The 21,689-nt window shown below is 36.1% G+C and overlaps 1 long non-coding RNA gene across 1 annotated transcript; it reads left to right on the top strand.

Moving 5' to 3' along the window:
* Positions 1–6,781: 6,781 nt before the first annotated feature.
* LOC138113555 (uncharacterized) lies at positions 6,782–12,844 on the top strand. The gene is made up of 3 exons (XR_011152225.1): positions 6,782–6,862; positions 7,558–7,763; positions 12,756–12,844. It is a non-coding gene; the product is annotated as an uncharacterized lncRNA (long non-coding RNA).
* Positions 12,845–21,689: the final 8,845 nt, after the last annotated feature.

The raw sequence follows: 21,689 nt of genomic DNA, 5'->3' as shown, positions 1-21,689 counted from the left end.
AGGACCTAAATGTGCTTGCAGTAAAATCTAAATTCAGTACAATCTAAATTATGTTCACAAAAACTTCTCTTACTCCAGATCTTCTCACAGTGAAATACCTTGTGCATCCTAGCTGAATTTCTCTTGGGAATTTAATTAAGCAACAAACTCACTAAAAAGACCAGTTCAAACTGAAATGGTACCTTCTGTGCAGAAGCTAATGCTGATTCAATTTTAAGATAAACTTCCTGTTACAGTAAAAGAGCTGAGGGATATTTGGAGGAAGCAAAATACAGGATTTCAGCCAGAAAAAACAGTTGACTGCAGCATCAGGTGCTCCATGGTTCAGAGCTCTTGGCCCCGTGTAGGAAGGGCAGAGGCACTACTCCAGTGTGCAATAACAAAGGTGTAGCTTTGAAGAGTGATTATGACTGAGAATACTCTTGGTCAGGAGACTCTTCCACTGTAGGTCATGGCAAAAAATAATTGGGGCTTCCTCATTTTACTTGCAATAGATTCTCTTTGTGTGTCTTAATGGACACCATAACTACAGAGCTCCTACACAGGGATTGTTCTCTGAAAGAGAATTTTATGTTTAATGTCATAAAATATAACAATCACAATGGAATACTTGGAAAATTTTTTTCTTGAATTGGTGCAATTCACTGTCTTTAGCCTGATCCAGGGAGAAAGGAGCTATTTACTCTGAAGATACTATTTGAGCTGGCACAGTTGGGAAAAGAAAGGCATACAAATATCTATCCTTATCTGTTGATGAATTCCTGTCCATGAAAGTAATTTTCTTTTCAGAAGTCATAGTAGAATTATAGCAACTTTAATCTCAATAGTGTCTTGCTACATAGTTAAAAATTTAAGGGAAATCGTGTTTGTAAAACTGGAAAACTTTATTTAGTAAAAGAATGTTCATTAATTACTGGACCTTCCAAATGTAGCCCATAACTGTCAACTCACTGCTGGATATTTTATTCCTCTGTATTCTTTCAAAAACATATGTCAAGTGAGTTATGACAATTTTTTGTCGTGTGTGATGGATGATATTGTGGTATCATTCTTTTATTTTTATTTGCTTATTATTTCAGGGAGTACATTTTACCTATTTCTATTTTTTCTCTTTTAAAATTATTCAGTTGTCCAGTCAAGAAAGGTAGAGGGATTTTACAACTGCTATGAGTGACTCATAGCAAATACTTGTGGTGGGAGCATAGCACTGATAATAACCCATTTTGTGTTGTATTCCAGAAGGGAGTGGGAGGGCAATGAACTTTTCCTGAAGGGAACTTTCCCTGGAGGAAAAAGTGCAATGATAAATGGAACAATTACTGTTTCAGAAAGGATATAAGGAAAATTACAAACAGCCCACAGAGAAAGATGTATGTCATAGAAAGCTATATCATAAAGGTGAGGGACTATCAGACTTAAGTAGTAATTGTCAAGAGAAAAGCACAATTACATTTTAGGAGGGAAATTAAAACTGATAAAATGATATTTTAGTCATAAGATAAAATGGTGAGTCCATGTTTTGACAATAAGGGTGAGATTGGAGCTGATCAAGATATTATGCCTGAACTGGAGGAATACATTAACTCGGTTTTCAGTAAGGGTGATAACATGGAGCACAAGGACGGAGGCAGGAAATCTGCTGCAATGAAAATAAGCATATCTGGAGAAAATGGAAATTAATTGTCATAATTAGGATGAAGGGTAGACAGACAATTTCCATTCCAGAATACCAGAACTACAATGAAACTGCTGTTTAAAAAAAAAAAAAATTAAACAAATCTATCAGACTGGATGTAGTATTAGATAACAGGTAGCTAACAAATATACTGAGGTAGGAAATTATTGATCTGGTGTTTTGACTTAGAAACCTTTAGTACTATAACAAATACTCCAAGAAAAAACCTTAAAGACAGATAAAGGATGAAAAAAGAATTAATGAAAGCTAATGATAAAAGAGTGCATGTATTGTAGATTGGACAGAAAATTAAAAAGTATGAAACTCATGCCAAAAAACTTGACCTGCATTTTTCAGCTGAGATTGACTCTACCATCTAATATCATCAGCATACAAATCTGTAGAAAGGAATTCATGACTTAATAACGCATTATTTAATGTATACCTTCTCCTTCCATGTCTTTTAAACTATCTTGGGCTAAAAAAGAAATAGGGGCTTAGTATAGTTCCATTTATGACTTGTTCTTATGGCTTGCAACTGTAGAACATAACTTTGTTCTACGTTTTACCACTGTAACTCTTTAATTATTAAAATTATTTTAATTTTTGAAGGCCCTACTTATATATTTTTCCTAAGCACAGAGGGGGTTGTAGTTCTCAGAGCCATGCTTCTGTAGGGCTATCTCAATTATTAATAGCTTTATTATTTATATTGTTTTTTTGATTCCCATGTCAGTTGGGAATATCAAAAATGAAAGTGGTTTGCTGGGGATTTTTAGAACAACTGTAGTACAAAATATGCAAAAGCTATTTTACTTTTTTTTTGTCAAAAAAGGCAGTTCCATATCCAAAGGGAACAATTACCACACTTGTAGTACAGATTCAAGAGCAAGTCAGGCCTTTAAAACTGAACACAGCTGACTGCTCTATTTCTTGGAGGAAGTATTTTTCTAATTTTTCCCCTTATTTTATGATTAAATCCCACATTTTTTATAGGAAGCTTTACTTCCCATCAGAAAGAGGAAACCAAGGGAATGTATTTTCTTGAATGTACTTCTTTTTTTTTACACTCAATCTTACAAACACTGATTTTTCTTCAGTTTTGCATTACAGCTTTTCTGTTCTAAATAGACTTGTGGATTTTATTGCTCTCAGAAATTAAGATTTTACTATTTAGAACAAATCAAAAGGGTTTTTAGCTGTCTGATAATACACAATTCTCTGCTTAGAGATTTTCATGGTATCCAAGTGCCCCGACCTGATGGTATCTTGGCATGTTGCACTTGGACATACCTGGTATTAAACACGTGGAAAGTTCTGTATCTCCAGCACATTAATACTTCACTCAGGTTCTGACATGGCTCTCATTCCAGAGCTGTTCACTTAACCATTATATTTGCTTTGAGCTGCTGCTTGTTTGTCTGAGAGGCTTAAGCATGTGCCTCTGCAGTGAAACATTTTCAGTTGACCTTAAACCACATCGCTTTTTATGCTCTGTTTTTCCAAATATGTTGTATTTTATTTCTAATTGTGCCCAGTGGTAACACTGTTCAAAGGGAACTCAACTCTGCAAGCCATAACACTTCTGCAAACATTCTGCTGCACAGTGCAAAGCTCTGGTCATACAGGGGCCACCACCCTGGCAGCAATTAATGGCCCAGTGGTATTGCCTCAGAACCGTCAGTTTGCTAAAAGATGGGCTCACAAGGGCCAAGCATTCAGATATGGCACAGCTAAATATTTAATATTTAATTCTGCTGAATAGTTTATACCTGCTGCAGAGCAGTGTTTGTCAAGCAGACTCACTGCAGAACAGAACTGCCGGACACTTCCAGTATATTCCCAGCATTTGTATTCATTTCAGCTCTCTACACAATTTTTATTACATTTGTCACCTGCTGTTTTTCAAATGGCAATTTATTGGTAAGAAATTCACGTCCTGCTAAGCACCATCTCTCTCTATCTCTTCTTTCTCCTCCACTCTTACACAATTTCTCATTTTTTTTTAATGTATCTTTTGATTTAATTTATAAGTTACGTGTACATTTTGGGGAGAGTCAAACTGAAGTGGCTACAAAGCAGCAGCTGTAGCTGCAGCTGTTTCTTTCCTTGTTTACTGTTGGTTTTTAATCTAGTGAAGTTTACTTCAAAAAAATTTATAAATAAATTAAATTTCTGTTAATGAGTACTGTATCCCCACTTTCTAGTTCAGAGAGGTACATAAATATTGAAGCACATATTTTAAATTATTATAATGCGTTACTTTTTATGAATGACTCTGCAGTTATTTAAATTTGAAACATCAGGTTCATGATTGTTTGATTTAGCTTCAAGAGAAAGATAAATACATAAACAAGATTACCCAAACCCAGTGTATCAGCCTGCTGATGAAAAAAAGTGGCAGCTGGTAGCTGTGTTGATTAGCAGTGTTCACAAACCGTGACTGCAGAATGTGTGTGAAAAGGATGAAGAAACGATCCACAGGGCAGAAGACCAAACAATTAAAACAGGTTTTGGTTTTTCTTTCCCTCTGAAAGAAACCCAGATGAGCACTGAATTGATATTTGTTCGACAGAGGAGGGAAAGTGGGAAACAGGAGTTTATCTTTTGTTATGTACCATGTGTGTACAGAGGGACAGCTGACCAGTACACAAGGTGCTTGCAGTGTCTCTGTGCAAAGTAATCTCTCAAGTCAGGTTTTCACTCAGTCATTTACACAGAATTACTATTCCCAGTGTCTGAACAGCAAGAGGGTATCATGGAAACTTCCAAGTAGTATTTGGCAAAATACAGACAACTTATAAATAATCAAGTTGTAAGTGGCACTATCCATTTAAAAGAACTGTAGGAAAAAGTTTGTTTTGCATTTTCCTAATTCTGATTCACACCCAAGTGTCAGTCTCGTGCCGCTATGTCAGTGCAATTCCACAATTCTTACAGTGATATGGAAGGTTGCCACAGTCCTCCTGCCAACTAGTTTTAGTGGAAACTGTATCTAAATAACTCAAATATCGGTATCATTTTTCGGCAAACAGTGAGAAATAGGAAAAATTATTAAATCTATAAATGTTAACATATGTTGTATTGCTATCCTTCCTGAATGAAACACCATGAAATCTGAACAAGTTGTGAAACTGCAGTTGCCTGTTCAATCACCATGAAAATGTGTGTCAAGTGAAAAGACTTTGCTCTCATTGTCATGAGCTATTAGCCCTTGCAGAGAGACTATGGCACCTGCCTAATCTGTGATGTCTCCAGTTTTTGAAGCAATATTCTGGACAGATAAAGATTTGCATTCATACTATAAAGAAAAAAATGGCTGAAGTGTTCTTGTGGTATTTATTTTGCTTGCTGCATTTATTCCAGTTGAATACAAAAAAGGCACTATGGTGAGAGGAAGGAATGGGATGTAAGTTCCAGGGATCCAACACTCAAATTCTTCCATGCCATAAGGGAGCATGTTAGACTATACACAGGCTGAAGCTTTTGGTTTGTGGCTTTTTAGAATTAAAATCCATTCAATTTTCTAATACTGTCTAGACACAGCTCTCTCAGCTATATTCAGTCTATAACATAATTCAGGGACTCTAAAGAGACTGAGTAAATGTGAATTGAAGCAGGAGGATCTGAGTTTGGTTTATTACACAGTATTAATGGAAACCAGCTCATTTAAGAATTTGCGTATCATTAGACTAACATCTTCCTCTAGGCAATAGCCTGATTTTGCCATGGATTAATAGCACAGGAAGTCTTTGCTAGTTTATCCATGTTCCAAGCAGCACAGATTGGATGAACACCGGTCATATGCAGAACTATAAATCAGTACCCAAACATCTTTGATTTAAAAAGCCTAAGTTAACTTTCAATTTAAGCAATATACTATTTTTTAAGAGTTAAAATTTGAAAAGAGAAATAACATGGTACAGTCCAACAATGTACTGTGCATCCCAAGTGGAATTGCACAAAAAATTAAAATGAGGAAAAAGCTGATGTGATTGAATTGTTTAGGTTCCATCTCTGCAGCTGTGTGGGTTAGATGGCAATTACTATCTTCTGATTCAGCTGTTGATTCCTATGGCTTAAAGCATGAATTTAGTTACAGGTTTTCTCATGTGGATCAGCATGAATCACCAGCATGAGTAAATTAATACTTACAGAAGAAATACTCCAATTATCTACTGTGTGAGCTAAATATTTAATAATATCATCTGTCAGTAAAGGAATGCTGTATCCTCACTGTGAATTAGACAAGAAAAATGAGTATATAGGATGTTGATTTAGTGAGTAAATTCACAGATATGATTTTGTTTCACAACATCATATCTGAGCACAAAGGGAAAACAAGAAAGAAATTTCTTAAGAAAGTAAAATTAAACTGGTAAATCTACAGACAATACATTGCAGATACTGGGTATATTGATTTGCTGGAATAAATGCCAATATGCTTACTCCTTTCTCTGTACCAAAATTATCAGTAGCATCTTAATGTCCCTTGAAAGAAACAGAGAGAACAGGAAACTGATAATTCTTTTCTTAGATAAAGCAGATAAGAATTTTCCTGGATTATAACCAGTGAGATTTAATGATCTGATTCATTGGTCCTGTGCTTATACCAATTACAGTGAAAATGTCATGTTCTGAACACCACTGAAAATCAGTCTGAAAGCATTAAGAATTAGACCTTGGGAATTTTTCATTTCAGAACTATTCTTGGTGCTCTGTGTGTAAGAAACAATCTTAAGAACCATAAGGTGGGAACGGTTATATAAAAGGCTATATCTTAAACGTAACAGAGCAAAGTTTAAAATTACTTTATTTGACTTAAGTAATCAGTACTAAGATGTTACAGAAGTTTTGTAACCTTGACACAGAGAACCAGAATATGTCTTTTAATACATGAAAATTTACTCTGACCTGGTTTGGTAATAAATATTATGGTTTTACTGTTTTCTTGGTATAGCTCAGCTATAAAAGATTTCAGTCTACCTTAAGCTATTAAAAAAGTCACTATCTTCCACGGTTGGCAATCAACCCTGAGATTTCCTGCAGCTTTGGAACACATCACATAGGGTGGAGATTTGATGAGGTCCCACCTGCTGTTTGCCTGTTCTCCAGGTATTGCACAAGGAACAGCAGCACAAACAGAACGGACACAGGCAGTAGGGCCACACAGAAAGAAAATACTGGGTACCTTTCAGAGAACAAATATTTTTGTTTTGTTTTTTTTTTTGTGGTAAAATATCCCCCACAGTGTCCTTTAGCCGCTATGTAGCACCTGATATGCAGTTGTAGTTCAAGGTCAGCCCGAGATCCAAACTGGGCAAACTGGCTCTGTTGGTTTTGCACTGGGCTTGCAGCAGCCCCAGCTTCCTTGCTCGAGTTCATCAGACTGCTGCGGCAGAAAGTGCCCATAACACAGTTGGATTAATTGAAAACTTTGAATGATTAGTTCTGGTTACAGCACAGCAGAATTGTGCCAAAGAAAGCAGAGTCTTGCCCTTGGTAGGACACTGAGTTCCCAGCAAAGAGCAAGAGTGATGATTTGGTAGAAAGGCTGAATGTCTGAACAAAAGGGGTGGCCTGTATAGACAGTCTTTTCAAGGAATATCTCTTCTGCAGTCCAAAGTACATATCTGGATACTTTTACTCAGAAGAATTATTAGCTTGTTCCTTGAGTGTAGCTATTTGTTTGGAATTTGACTGCACATACATTAAATATGACACCTGCCAGTTTTGGGTGCCTGCTGGATTTTAACAGCCCTCAGAGACTTGGAGTTATGGGGTAGATACTGCAGTGAGAGCTAGGTATTATTTCATCGTGAGGCACTTCTGATTCAGTGTGATGACAGGCACATTAAATTAAATTCTCCTCTCACTTTCAGTTTTCCAAGCTGTTTGAGAAAGCTCAGATATTCAGAAAATTGGGGCACAGCAGACAAGGAGCTACTACAACAGAGGAACATGCCAGCAGGTCATTCAGAAAGAAGGCTGTGATGGAGGATTTTATTATTACAAAGTACTTGCCTCAGAGATTTTTCTCAGCTCTCAAAATTGCAGAAAAAGGGACTTATGTTTGAGTTCATCTAAGGTAAAAAAGGACAGTTTTATGCACTTTATTTGCAAATAGTCTGATTTCCAACTTGAAGTTTGGTGAATAATTCCATTATTTTTTATTGTGCCCACTTTATACTTTTAGTCATATCTTCTGTTTAAAATGCTATGTGGAAAGATTGCTATTTATTTGGAAAACTGCATGGAATATAAGTGTGGTGTTCCAAATTCAAAGGTTATTTTTAAACTAATGAATACATGTGTTTTCAAATGACTGGTTTCACAATATCTGACACAGTTACACACAGAATTTCCAGGAAGCATGTTGTACTGGTGTCACAAACTGTAGCTGTACATGGGCATCTAAAATTTTCAAAACACAGAAACTCTTCCATAAACTTATTCTCTATAGCAAAAACCTTTTACTACCATTATAAGCATATGACTTCTGGGAAAGCTGCTAACACATATCTGGGAAAAAAAATTTGTTCTTTAAAGATGAAAGAAAAAATTGCTAAAGGATGTTGAAAGCTTAAGTGCAGCAATACATCATCCAACTTGCCTGCATAGTCTTATTTAGTGAGCGAAGTGAGAAAAAAATTGACCTATGTAAACAGAAAGATGTGAATTCTCATTTATTTCATGCAGAAAATTTGTAAAATCATTCCCAAAAGCAATGTGGGTATCATCCTGTCTGTCTTTTGTGATCAAAAAAAGTAGGCATTTCAGTGAGAGATTTGCTGGCTCACAGCACAGGGCTGAATCTGGAATCATACAATTTGAATTTAAAAGCAGATATTTTAATCTTTGTATATAAATGGTTCACATTTTTTTCAGAACCAAGGCAAAATGTGACATTTTCCCAAGAAACTTGAAGGATCAACAATTAAAACAGTCATAGAGTTTATGGAAGGGAAAAAGTATTGTCTCACAGGGCATTTTGGGACTGGGAGGGTCATATCAGCAGGGATTCTGGCATTTTGTTTGGTATGTATGTTTTGTTTGCATTGAAATACATTTCAAACCACCTATTTTTCCTATATACAACTATGTTTTTCAGTTAGGGCACTGGGAGGTGAATAACAGGCTGAAATTAAGCAGGTTTTCTATCCTAAGCTATCTTTTTTGAATCATAAATTCCCCTTTTGTATCATAGCAGTTTTATATACTTTAAATAGTCTGTTTCCTGTGCATGGCTTTTTGCATATGTTTTGTAGGTAAAAAATTTAAAATTATTTATATTTTGTTATTTTGTCTAAGTTTGAATTCATGTGCAAACCCTAATCTTGTATGTTGTTCTGTGTGCTTAGGATAGACTTGGGCATGTGCTCTCACTAACTGCATGGAAAAAGTTCAGCTTGAAAAGTGAGAGCTGGCCACACATCAAGCTTTGCCCTTCAGACAGGCAGTGTGAACACAGCCTTTTGCAGCCTCCTGAAAAGGCTGTTTTCACAATCACAGGAAAGAATAAAACCAGCACATTGGAGTATTTTTGTTATAGTTTACTTGTCCAACTTCCACATTAATCAAAAGAAATTTTCCCTTGTGAATTTGACAGATTTTTTTGCTTCCTTTTGGATTGGTTTTCTCTTGTTAACAGTGTGCAAATACTGTTCTCTGACTCTTGACTTAAAAGGTGTCACATTTCTTATTTAAGCTGTGGTACTATTTTCAGAAAACTGGAATGAATGCTGTGTCTGCTTATGTACTTGTTCGAGATCATTTAAGAATATCCCAGGCTGGTTCATTTTCAGAAACAATAGAAGTCTCTTAGGAAAGCAGTTGCTGTTTTGGTACATGGGTGAATTAGCTGTGTTTTTATTCTAGCCACCAATCTGCCTTGTTTCACAGAATCATAGAACTTTGCTTGGAAGGGACCTTAAAGCCCATCCAGTTCCAACCCCCTGCCATGGGCAGGGACACCTTCCCCTATCCCAGGTTGCTCCAAGCCCCCATCCAACCTGGCCTTGGACACTTCCAGAGATGGGGCAGCTTCTTTGAGCATCTGGTTTCTTGCTCTTTCTGAATATTTCTCAGGAATCTGATCTACTTCTGTTCTTGAAAAGGTTTTTTGGCACGTTTTATGTGTTGTCAGCAGTTCAGATTGATGCAATAACTCTGTAGCATAAGGTATTCATATTTTTTAAGGTTTTGCAGCTCTTAAGGCAGAGTAGAAACAAGTGTCCTTTGAAATGGCACAGACTGCAGTGTAACTAGACAAACTCATAGAGTAAACCTCTGACTGCCTTTACATGAATAAAGCTGCCAGATGGAGAACTGCATGGTTGTGATGGTGAGCCAGTTGAGTGCAGTATTTCAGTACTTGTGTGTTGCAGATGAACCTGATGGCTCAAGGCTTTTCTCAGGCTTACAGCTCTGCAGTTCTGTACAACTTTTTCCAGTAGCCCAAGACAATGCAGATAGTTTGCCCAAACTAACCCTTATAAATACTGCTCTAAAATACTTCTCTGTGCCCCCCAAATGGGACAGTTATTTAAATGGTACATACACATCTCCACCAGAATCTGGCCCTGAGATTAGTTCAGATGGTTAAAGCATGGTGCTAATGACACCAAGTTTGTGGTTTTGATGCCTGTATGGGCCTTTCACTTTAAAGTTGGGCTTGATGATCCTTGGGGGTCCTTCCAACTTAGAACAATTCTGTGGTTCTCTTCTGTACCAGCTGTGCTGTTTTCCTGGGTTTCAGCTTGAACAGCAGCTCCTGAAATCCCTAACAGTGCCAGGAAAACCCATGACACAGAGTGCTCCATTTGCAGTGCTAGAATTTAATTTTCATGGTCTGTCAGCAATATTGTTCAGTCATACTGTACACAGTATATGTTCCTTTGAGAAATATGCTGTAAATGCTGCACTACAGATTCTCATCCTCTAGTGTGAAACCTGGTCTTTCAGGTTTTTGATTATGTTATTTATATGCCTTTCACTGAAGTTGAGTGATTGCTAAAATCTATTTTTGTAAAATCTTGTGGTTTTCTGTAGAGCCAGATCCCTGAATTTTCCTGCCTGGCCTCTTTGTAGGTTGTTATCTGGAACACATAATAGCAGTCAATGGTTTTTTCCATAGTTTTTACAAAGGCATACTTCATCCAGCTTCATTCAGCTTCCCATTTGTTTCTGTTTACACAAAATCAATTTTTATTCTTGCTCAGCTTTAAACTAGGCCTAATCTTAACTTGTAAGAACCACTGCTTTTAGGTAAGCTCAGGTTTCTGTATTTATTTACCATATTCTGCCTTCATCCTTGCTTGCTCTGCAGAGACCTGTAAAGTATTGGTAAACACTATAATTTCTTTTCTCAATATCTTTTGATGCCAAGCCCATTGCCAGAGCTAAGTTCTGGGGATTGACAAAGAAATATTGATGTCTCTTCAATTCTTTTTTTATGTTTTGTTTGCATCTCATATCTTAAAGTCTGAAATAATGTTAGGGTCAAAACAAAAGTACATCGCCTTGGTCTCTGACTTTTTTTAGTAGTCTGGGAAGTTTTGTGCTGTGTTTGCACTTAGTCTGTTTTTAGTGCATGTAATGCAATCGTGATTGAGGGTTCAATGGCATAATTTAAAATCAGAGACCTCAGAAAATGCTAAAGAAATAAAGTGAATGTAATTACTGATCATCCACTGAGTTGTGCCATTCTGTATAAACTGTACCAAACTAACGAATGGAATTAGTGTCTCTTTACCTGTGGAGCACATTCTGCAGGTGCTTGCAAAACATCCCAAGTATTAGCACCTAAAATTAGGAAAACCAGAAAGACTCCAAATAGGGTGGAGATATCAACCCACAAGTAAAATGCATAATTTAATGTAGTAAAAATATATACCAGTAATTATCATGATAATAATATTTTAATCATTTTAAATAAAATTATTTGCTTTTGTCCTCATAATTATTTTAAATTAACCATCTGGAGCGTGGCCTGTGATCTCTGCTGATGGTAGTCTGTTTCTATTTCTAGTTTTTCTGCTTATAGTAAGTATAGGTCTGGCTGTGTGTGGAGAGTTATTACAGGAGAATTGCTTTGCTTGGCACCAATAAATCACAGCTGACAGAGATGGCTCTCTTGCTTCTCCACAGACCATGATGCTGATGTTGATGCAAAAGAAAAGATTCTTGAATTTTAACAATTTTTAGAAACTTTTGTAACTCTTCTTAAGAGATCAGCACTAACTTCTAGAGTTTGAACTAGGCTGTGGAGACCACGGAGATCTGGGGAGTGGAGAAGTGAAGTACAGGTTTACATTTTCAGTCCTCCTGTTCCCTACCAAGTGCTCTGAGTAGCAGATGCTTTTCTGAAGTCTCCTAGGCCACAATGCAGCCATTCCTTAGGGATGGCATCTTTAGACATATCCAGTGTAATAAAGTTCTGAACTGTCATGTAGTAATTGTTACTGATTTTCTAGCTTTTTTATCATTTCACACAGATTATTGCCTCATTATAACCTTTGTAGTTCAGTGCTCTCAAGAAATTGATGCGGATTTAAAAATGAATGTATGTACCTTAATGAATCATTCAACTGTGTTTTAAAATTTGTTTCAGTTTTTGTTTTTAAAAACATCTGTGTGATCTGAAACAAGAATATGTGAAGAAAAAGAAAGTCAGTATGTGGAAGACTTTTATCATAAAGCTTTCAAAGTCCACTTGGCTGAAGTAGGACAGAACTCCCTTTTGGGAGAAACTGACTGCTATTTCACAAGGTCTATGCTGACTGCACCTCTGCTTCTTTATGAGCCAGTCCTTGTCAATCATATTTATTGTTAGCAATCCAAGCTGTGCATCTAGTAAATTAACCTCTTTTCAATCCTCTTTGGCTAATCTTTTACCATGCTATCTCAATGTATAAACAGGGTATTAAGTAATATAGATTTTAATTCTCAGGCTGAATCCTTACAAGATGCTGATGTCTTAAATCATATGTCTTCTAACACCATACCAGAAAATATGTGATTTTTGAAAAGCAAATTTGGAACAAACAAGTTTGTTCCAATTTCCCTTTCCATTTCACAGGAAGAGACAGTGACAATCTCTCTTTGGAGAATACTTTCTGATTGCATTGGCTCCTGAACACACCAGATGTCCTTTTGGTTACCAAGTGGCAATAAAAATGAGTTATTTACCTGCTTGAAAGAGAAGAATTAAAAAATTGTGCTCTCAAGTAATGAGTTTCAAAATATTTTGAAAATATTTCTGTATATCACAGACCTCATTATTTTTCCTAAGTTCAAGACCCCCTAGGGTGGGTATTCCACCAGATTCCCACCACCCCTCCCGTCAGTGAAATAAGATTTATGATCAAGATTAATCCTAACAGTGGCGCTTGAAACCAAGTCTGTTCTCCCTCTCATGGAAAGCCTTCCCATTCAACAAGTGTGCAACTGTATGCCAGCAACAGCTTTAGTGGAGTTTACCTGCCTAGAATTAGACAGAACTCTAAGTGATTCAAAAATATATATAAACCAGTCATGCCTTGCAAAGACAAACCCATAGATAGGCCTGAGCCGTCCATAACTGCTAATGTGTCCTGATGCTGCCTTTTTACATTGGCTCTGTGTATAAAAATGGGCCAGGAACTTTAAAGTGGAGATTACTTTTAGCTCCCTCACAACCCTCTTTCTCACTGTGTGATTCAGATTTGGCTTCTCTCTGTTACTTGCATGGATTAATCTCTAACAAAAAGACTGAAAAACATGAGAAACCTTTCTTTTTATTCTAGTAAATGTGACAAAATTCATCTTCTACCATACCAAAACCAGCTGAGATTACCTGAAACCACTGAAGGAGCTTTGCCTTTCATCAACACAGCTCTACTCTTGAGAGCTGCTGAATGAAATGGCACTCCTTACAAATTGCAAACCTCTTTTCTCATTATCACAGACAGCAAGGCTTGGCTTACAGAAATGAGCTATGACATGAGGTAACCTTACCAATGAAGTACTGCAAGTTTTCCTCATCAGTGAATTTCTCAGTGTTCCTCTATGTATTTCATGATCAAGGTCATGCCTGTAGGGGGATGAATAAGCAGAGATACTGTGCAACAGCACCCATGGGTTTAAATTAAAATTTAAATTAATTTTAATTAAGTCTGAATAACAGATGCATCTTATTTTTCTAGCAATAGGAGGATGAGCAGGTGAATAGGAAACAACTCTTACTTTCCTTTTAGATGCAAAAAACCCCAAGACACACTATGAAACCAGCTAATGGGAGATCCAAACAAATGGAGTCTGGTGGTCTTTAACAACACAGATCTTTAACAACACAGACCTGGGGAGATCCCTCTGCTTTCAGAGCTAGCATTGAGCTAGAAGGCCTCAAAATCTAGTATGCCTGTTCTCTGTGACAGATAGCACCAACTTTTAGAGAAAATTCCATTATTAATTATAAGTTCTTTTGAAGCCCAAACCCCATTATCAAAGGTGCACTTTCTTCCTATTTTTGTTTTGAAAATATAATTATACATGATATTGATCAGTTCCAGTCTCTCGGCAACTGACATTTAATTTCTTTTGTGTCTTTTGAAAAAGCATCAATAGAGCATTCAGCTCTGAGAAATGTACTTCTTCAGATAGAGACTGTTCTGCAGTTTTGAGCTATATGAGGTAATATAGACAGCTTGATTTTTAATAAGCACATTTTGCTCAGATGTGGATGAATGAAAAAGCTGTAAAGAAAGACATTTTTGAATGCATGGGAAAATCATATTTTCATTCATTTGATAAGTTCTTTGAAGGAAGGGAAGATATTCTGTGACTTTCATATTTTAATTAAAATAAGGAGAGACCAAGGTCCATCCTCCCTCTTGAGTGTTCTGTCAGCTCTCAAGTTTCACGAGACCAGTCAAGTTAACCTTTCCCAGAGAGTCAATGACAGCATCTTGAGGGTGTCTGCATTCAGTCTTTCAGAGTTACTGAAGTGGACAGCTGGGGGCAATGATTCACAATTTGCTTGAACTGCAGAGTTTGCATCTCGCATAAGAGCTTTTCTGTAAGTGTGCCTGAAGTGAAGGTGTTTGGAAAGTGCTCAAGGTAGAGAGGTATAAATGCTCACAATAGACATCTCCCCTAGCAATACCCAAACATTCAGGATTCCTGCTCAGGAAGGCACAGTTTTGCTCTGCAGCAGCACCACTACTGCCAAACATAAATGAACATTATGAAAAATATCTGACAAGGGGCTTGTAATTAGACTCTGAAGGCCCAGATTTATTCGTAGAAGAAAAACATGCATCAAAGAATGCCAGCTTACAAGGACACCATCTCTGGCTGAGAATGATTGAGCTAAAGTTTGTGCAAGGCAGGAAATGGATTTTGATGCCTCCTGTATCAAAAATGTACTCTATTGAATATCATGTCATGGGTGAATACTATTCAAAGCAGTGCATTGCATACATTATTGAATTAGACAAATCTTGTTTTTCACTTTCCTATTTTTCATCATAAATGAGTATTACAAGACAAGTATTTATATGGCATTATCATGCTGGAGGCAGGCAGTGATCTCACAGGTCACCACACAAGGCAATAGGGACACCATTCTTCACCAGTGTAATCCGACTGTGTCCTGGAATAAATTCATGCTAATTTTCTCTGTTATATAAAAACTTTATGTACAAAAATCAGAAAGTTTCATCATCTCCATGATAGGGAGCTTCATGTCACCACTTTTTCTAAAAGCTGGTAAGCTGAAGAGATGCAGTTTGATCACAATTTTTATCTCTTCTTGTGTCAGTGATGAGTATTTCATCTGATAAATCAGCTTCAAACAGAGCGAGCCCTCTAATCTTATTTCCTAGTGCAGTGTTTCATACCTACAATCACTCAAACCTGTTTTTCCATTTGATTCATTAGCTATTAAATATACCTGCATAAATGCACTCATTTTCTCCAAAGCTTGAATCACACTCATTAAAAATCTTCAATTTTCCATAAACAGTTAGCAGGGATAGGTGAATTTGCAAGAAGCCTTTACAATAATGCTTTGCACAGAACTGGTGACTGATAGCTGCTGCATAGAGGAGTATTTTTAGTTGAAAGTCGTGATCAGTGCTTTCTGTTCATAGGTTCTAACAAAAACAAGGAGATTATAGGATCAAGCAGAGGCAGGAACTGTGTGTTTAATTCAAGTATAGGAGAATTTATGCCCTTATTTACAGAAAGCCAGTATAAAGTAGACAAAACCAAATTCAAAAGGGATCCAGCAAATCCTAGAAATAGAGGTTATTTTGCAGTATAAGTGCATAATTTAATGTTGAATATAAACCTCCAAGTCTCTTAATAGTTGCAGATGCAGTCCTAAAGCAATAAAAAAATGATTCCCAAGTCCAGGGCTAAATGTAATTTTGATATATAAATCTCACTCTTGGGGAAATTGCATGTTTTAATTGTAGTTAAGCTTGCTTTGGATGAATAGTGGGCAACTGATGCCAAGTTTTGTTTTCAAACAACACCAATTAAAAGAGAATGGTTTTGGTGACCTAACAAGAATTACTCCCCTGAGTCAATACATACATTTGTTTATGCTGATTAGGGGAAAAAAGTATTTTAATACAATAAAGAGAATTTCTGATGCTCTTTCTTCATTACTAGAAGATATGATAATGCCAGAGACAATTACTTGTAAAGTAATTACTTTTAAACTCTGCATTTGCAGTATCCTTAACATTACAGCATCTGATAGCACACAATTTAGTGGATATGAAGTTAAGTCACCTGAGTGGTACTTGGGCAAAAACAGCCTCTTGAAAAGCCATAGTACATTATACAAGCAGTAGAGTCAAGGGATACCTAACCAGAAGCAAAGCTTTAGCAAGTGGTGTTAAATTGCAGGCTGCCACAAATGGCTTTCATCATCTACAGGCCTTCAGTAGGAATTTAGGCACAAAACCAGAACTTAAGATGCACAGGATCAGAGATTTGCCTATAGTGTGACATCACACTCTTTCCAAGAGTCAGCCAACAGACCACATTCAAACCCTTGACTAAAACAACGAGACAGTTGTCATCCCACAGGATCAGTCTTTCACAGGCACCGTCACACCAAAGCCACTGTTGGAGTAGGCAAAAAAAATTTTGCTGTGCACAGTTTAAATCCTTTGCAAGAAGTGATCTGGAGATGCTTGTCTCTGGGAAAATTGTCTTTCAGGAAGTTTTTGGTATGTGAATTAATGTTCTTACAGAATTGTCATGGTTGTCATTATGGTTTAATTTTACTCTCCAGAAAAACAAAGAGAGATCTGTGTGAAATTTTGGCTTGTTCTTCAGTTATTGGGATTTTTCTTGATCTTTATGCAAAGTGGTAGCTCTTAGATTTGATGCCACTGATGCTGATGTAAGATCTTAAATTACTTGGATTCGAACCGTGGCTGCTCACATTTTCTGTGTAATTGTAGGCAAGACTTTTAATTCTATATCTCAACTAACAGTCATAGGGCTGGCTCACTGATTTCTGAGGGATTTTTGAGCAGAAGCAGATCTTCAGCTGCTCTTCTTTAAAGCAGTTTCACTGGAGTAAGAACAGTCTTCATCATGTGAGGATATGGTCCTGTGTTATTAACCCTGTGCTGGAACAATGATCAAAATGCCTTCCTATGAAGTGGCAGTAAGGTATCACCCAACACCATATAAATGCATCTAAAATGATTCCAAGTGCATTCGCCTTTGCTTTTCCTTTTTTCTTTTTTGTATACAAGTTTGGGAATGTGCTCATGAGAAATTATCCACTAAAGTTGCTTTGTACTATCCAACAGTAGAATTCCGCTTTCGAAAAAAGCTTTCCTAAATGGAAGTGCTGATGTTTTTCTGATAGCTCTGGTGATGTGGAAATTGGAGCTGTTTTATCCCCTCAGTGTTTTAGTTATACAAGAGCTAATTTGTGTGGAAATGAGAGAACTCATAGTCTAGCCAGCTCATTAGGTGCAATGAAAAGAAAGCCATCCCTCAGGATCAATGAAAATCACTACCAGAGAAATAATTGTTCATGTTAGAGGGCTGTCTTCCCTTAAGCACAATTATATTGTATTAGTGTGTATTTTTCATATGCTTCTTATGGCTCTATATGAAACAGCACTCACTTCCTTGGAAGGGTCATTTGAAGTTGGCCCTCTGTCTTTTCTTTTTAGTAGAAGTTAACTGCCACAGATTGGAAAACTACATTTAGAAAGTTGATTTTCCAATGTCACTTATGTAGTTTTGTAATTCAAGATTTTTATTAAACTTTTCTTTTTAATGCAAATTTCTGTTCCAGAAAATAGAACATTAAAGAGTATAGTGTAATAGCTGGGTGAAGTTAATGACTGTATATACTTACTCAAAGATAAAATTTTGCAGTACAGACTGTATTACAAAATATCTAATGTAATGATTGTAGAAATCATTAATCTGAAATGATTCTTCAAAACAAAATTGTAGAAGCTATGCTGAGATCAGTTATATTGAGACTTTCTTGTCTTCCAGCACAGGAGTATTTTGGAGCAGTGCACGTTTCTGTGTATGCAGATCAATCTGCTCCATCTGTCCTTGAGACTCTGATGTGTGCCCCAAGGGGCTACTTATGTCTCCATTTTCTCAGATATTTAAAAACACAGCACTGCCGCATTTTCATCATTACACTCAATATTGACTTGTTCGTTATGATGTGCTCTCTGCTGCAGCTTTTTCTTCAGGGAGACCCTTTAGAATTTAGCAGATCTCAGCATTAGTAAAACATTCCTAATGTTCATCTTAAATGTTTTATTTGTTCTCTTCCACACTACTTCATCAAAATTGTCTTCTTGGACCTTTGTCAGTGATGTCCAGAGATATTTAGAAAAAAAACCACAACTTTTTATTTTGTCTTTTTTTTAATCATAAAAGATGATAATATTATTTTATGATTAAAGATAGTAATAAAGAGCATGATTTTAATTTAAAATTCTCCCCTCTTTCATGTTGTAATGCAGTATTTCTCAGAAAAATGATAGGTAACTTTGAAGAACTGAAAATAATTGCTGTGATACATTAAATACTTCAGTATAATTACTATCTGAAAGCTACAAGCAAACCGACTTGATCAGTTGCTTCTTTGCAATAAAAGGTTGACACTTTCCAGAACATCAAGATGACTTAATTTGGTGTATAATAAAGAAAAACATTTGTAAATGACAGATTTAATTTTTTTCCTATTGATCAAGGTTGCAATTACTAGATCAATTAACTTTTTGATCTCCATTAGGGTGCAAGTGAAATCTAAAAAAGTTTAAAATGACAGGGAGTTATTTTTTTGCAATAAAATGGATTAGCAGCAGTTGTCAGGAAGTTTAGCAGTGAATCATGGTCTGATACATAGACAGAAATCATTCTGTCCTTCCAAAATATATGCATGCCAAGTACATGTATCTTGAGATATTATGTTACCATTTTTGGTGTTCTTCTATTAAAACTGAACCAGTTGGTCTTTGACTTCTTAACTTTTTATTCAGGTAAATCAGTTAACAGAATTTCACACAGCTGGTGTATGGTCACATTTGACCTTAGCTTGCATTCATCACTGTGCAAAAGCTAAATTCTATGATTAATACTTTATAAGGCCAAGTGTGGATGGTATACGGGTGCTACATAAGTTTACAATAGATTTATCTAAATAGGTAGCTTTAGAGGAGCAGTGTAATGAAAACCAGGATGCTTTGCCCCACATTCTCCAAGGTAAAATTATTTGAATTTAATATTTTACTTTTGCTCATGAGCATCAGGTTTAGTTCCACTGGCTCTGGTTATCACAGATTTTCTCCTCCCATTCCTAAGTGAGGGTTATCATGGAAACACTGAAACTAAAAAATGAGGAAAAAACCTTCTGACGTAAATATGAATTAAACCTAGAATGTCGATTAGCATAATTATCTTAAGTAGCTCTAAATCAGTGATTCACAATAAGGAAGAAATGTCAGCAGAATGCCTCATTCTGCTGCTTACATTTGAATTATAGATTAAGAGCAACAATTTTAACCACCTTTCTCCATGCCATGATGCCCAGCAGGACTGTCCATTATTCTTAACCTATGTTTTAGAACACTAAACATTAAACTAATAGGATGTGGGGAGAAAAAAAGAGAACTAACTATACAAATTCTTTTTGAAGATCTGGAGAAAAAAATGAGCCACTCATGATAAAAAACATATGGATTTTATATGACCTTATAAGTGACATAACCTTCTATTTCCTCCCTGCACCTGGGGGAATTTTCTAGTCAGCATCCCTGAAAAATAAAAATGTCTGTCTGATTATCACATATAACTTCTTTGGAAATATAATGGTGGCAATTTTTCAGATACCTTGATCACTGTTTTTTATACCTTATCTACATCTCAGATGAAACTCATGGTGAAATTAACAAAATTTGGCACTTCTTGATAAGGTTATTTAGAAGTTTGAGATAGAAAATGAGGACTACCATATTCTAATGCAAGTATAGAATGTATCTAGAAAGGCAAAATAGTTATTGAGATGGGAAGGTGGGTCAGTGAACTTATTTGGCTTTTAAAGTGTTTCTCTAAAATTCAATTTTTTTTTATTTGCAACCAAATTCAGTTCATGTCACAGATACAAACCCAACGTTTTGGCCCAAGAATAAATCAATCAGGAGCAAAGCAGATGACTGAGACAAATGAGAGGGAAAATAGAAATTCATTTAAATTATTTTTTTTCTCTAAAAAATTATTACAGTACTAAAATGTAACTGGAAGCTTTATAGCTTTGAGAACTCGGTCTACATCACATTAAGAGACTTTGTAGTCTTAAATAAATGAGAATGAGAAAGAGGAGAAAAAGATGGGTAAACAGCAGCGATAAAATCGAAAGCAATTTATCTACAATAATTCAATAAATTAGTGGCAAAATGGGAGATACAGATCTCACAATCATTAATGAGCCATTCATTAAACCAAACTGTATTTCAATTTTTTTTTAAGTTAAACTATAACCTGAGCTATTTTTTGCTGTCAAACCTGTGCCTGTATTCATTTCCGACATTATTTTGGTTGAGCTGCCTCAGCTTTATCTGTAAGTAGTTTCTGAAATAAATGCCATGCTTCACAAATAGAGATACTCAAAGAAATGAAAATACACATTACTTGAGCTGCTGGTGCTGGTAGACAAAGGAATGGCAGGGGAGAACTATATAATGTATAAGGTCTTTGAATTGAAATTACTCCCTACTTGCTTAAATCTTTCTGGAAACAGTCCTGTGTATGAAAGAGATCAGTTATAACCAAAATGCTAAGAAATGGTTTCTATAGACAAAAAAATATTATTATTTTTTTAGTAACTAGGATGCTAAAGTGTAAAATTCCTTGGAATCTACTGGTTAGCTACTTTGCCATCTGTGTAACAGTTTCTGTACTGCTAAGCTTTGCTATTTCAGTGAGGTAGCAATGTGAAACAAACAGTACAGTAATAGCAGTAAGAATGTTTGTATTTCTATTATATTCTGTATCTTTTCATTCTGTGATATTTTGTGGTTTTGGGGTTAAACTACAACAAGGCATTATCATAACTACCATTATTAAAATGTTTTCAAGTCTTCAGTTCTCAAGGGATGAATGAACCAGTTTCAGGAAAATGCTGAATTAAACCAAGGAAAATTCATACAGAAAGTAGTGCTGAAGGCTCAGCATATGTCTTTGACAAAGGGTGTTTTGATTTGGTACAGTGTGTGTTACCTCTACTTAGAGAAATTTATTGCTCTCAGGTAATGAGAGCTCCTTGGGAGAACAAGTTTAGTAATTGAGGCATAAAAGATTAAAGCAAGAAAAAACCAAACCCTGTTACCTTTTGTTTTCTTTGTGACTTCCAAGTGACTGCCTCAGTAGTAACTGCTCTTTCCTTTCCTAATCTGAAATCGTTTCTCAAAGATAAATCATATTAATCTTCATATAACCATTCCTTGCATCCACTTCAAAACCACTGAAG

This window comes from Aphelocoma coerulescens, chromosome 7, assembly GCF_041296385.1.
Source record: "Aphelocoma coerulescens isolate FSJ_1873_10779 chromosome 7, UR_Acoe_1.0, whole genome shotgun sequence".
Classification (NCBI taxonomy): Eukaryota; Metazoa; Chordata; class Aves; order Passeriformes; family Corvidae; genus Aphelocoma; species Aphelocoma coerulescens.
The sequence above is the reverse complement of the archived record's forward strand: the minus strand, read 5'-3'. Positions and strand labels throughout refer to the sequence as shown.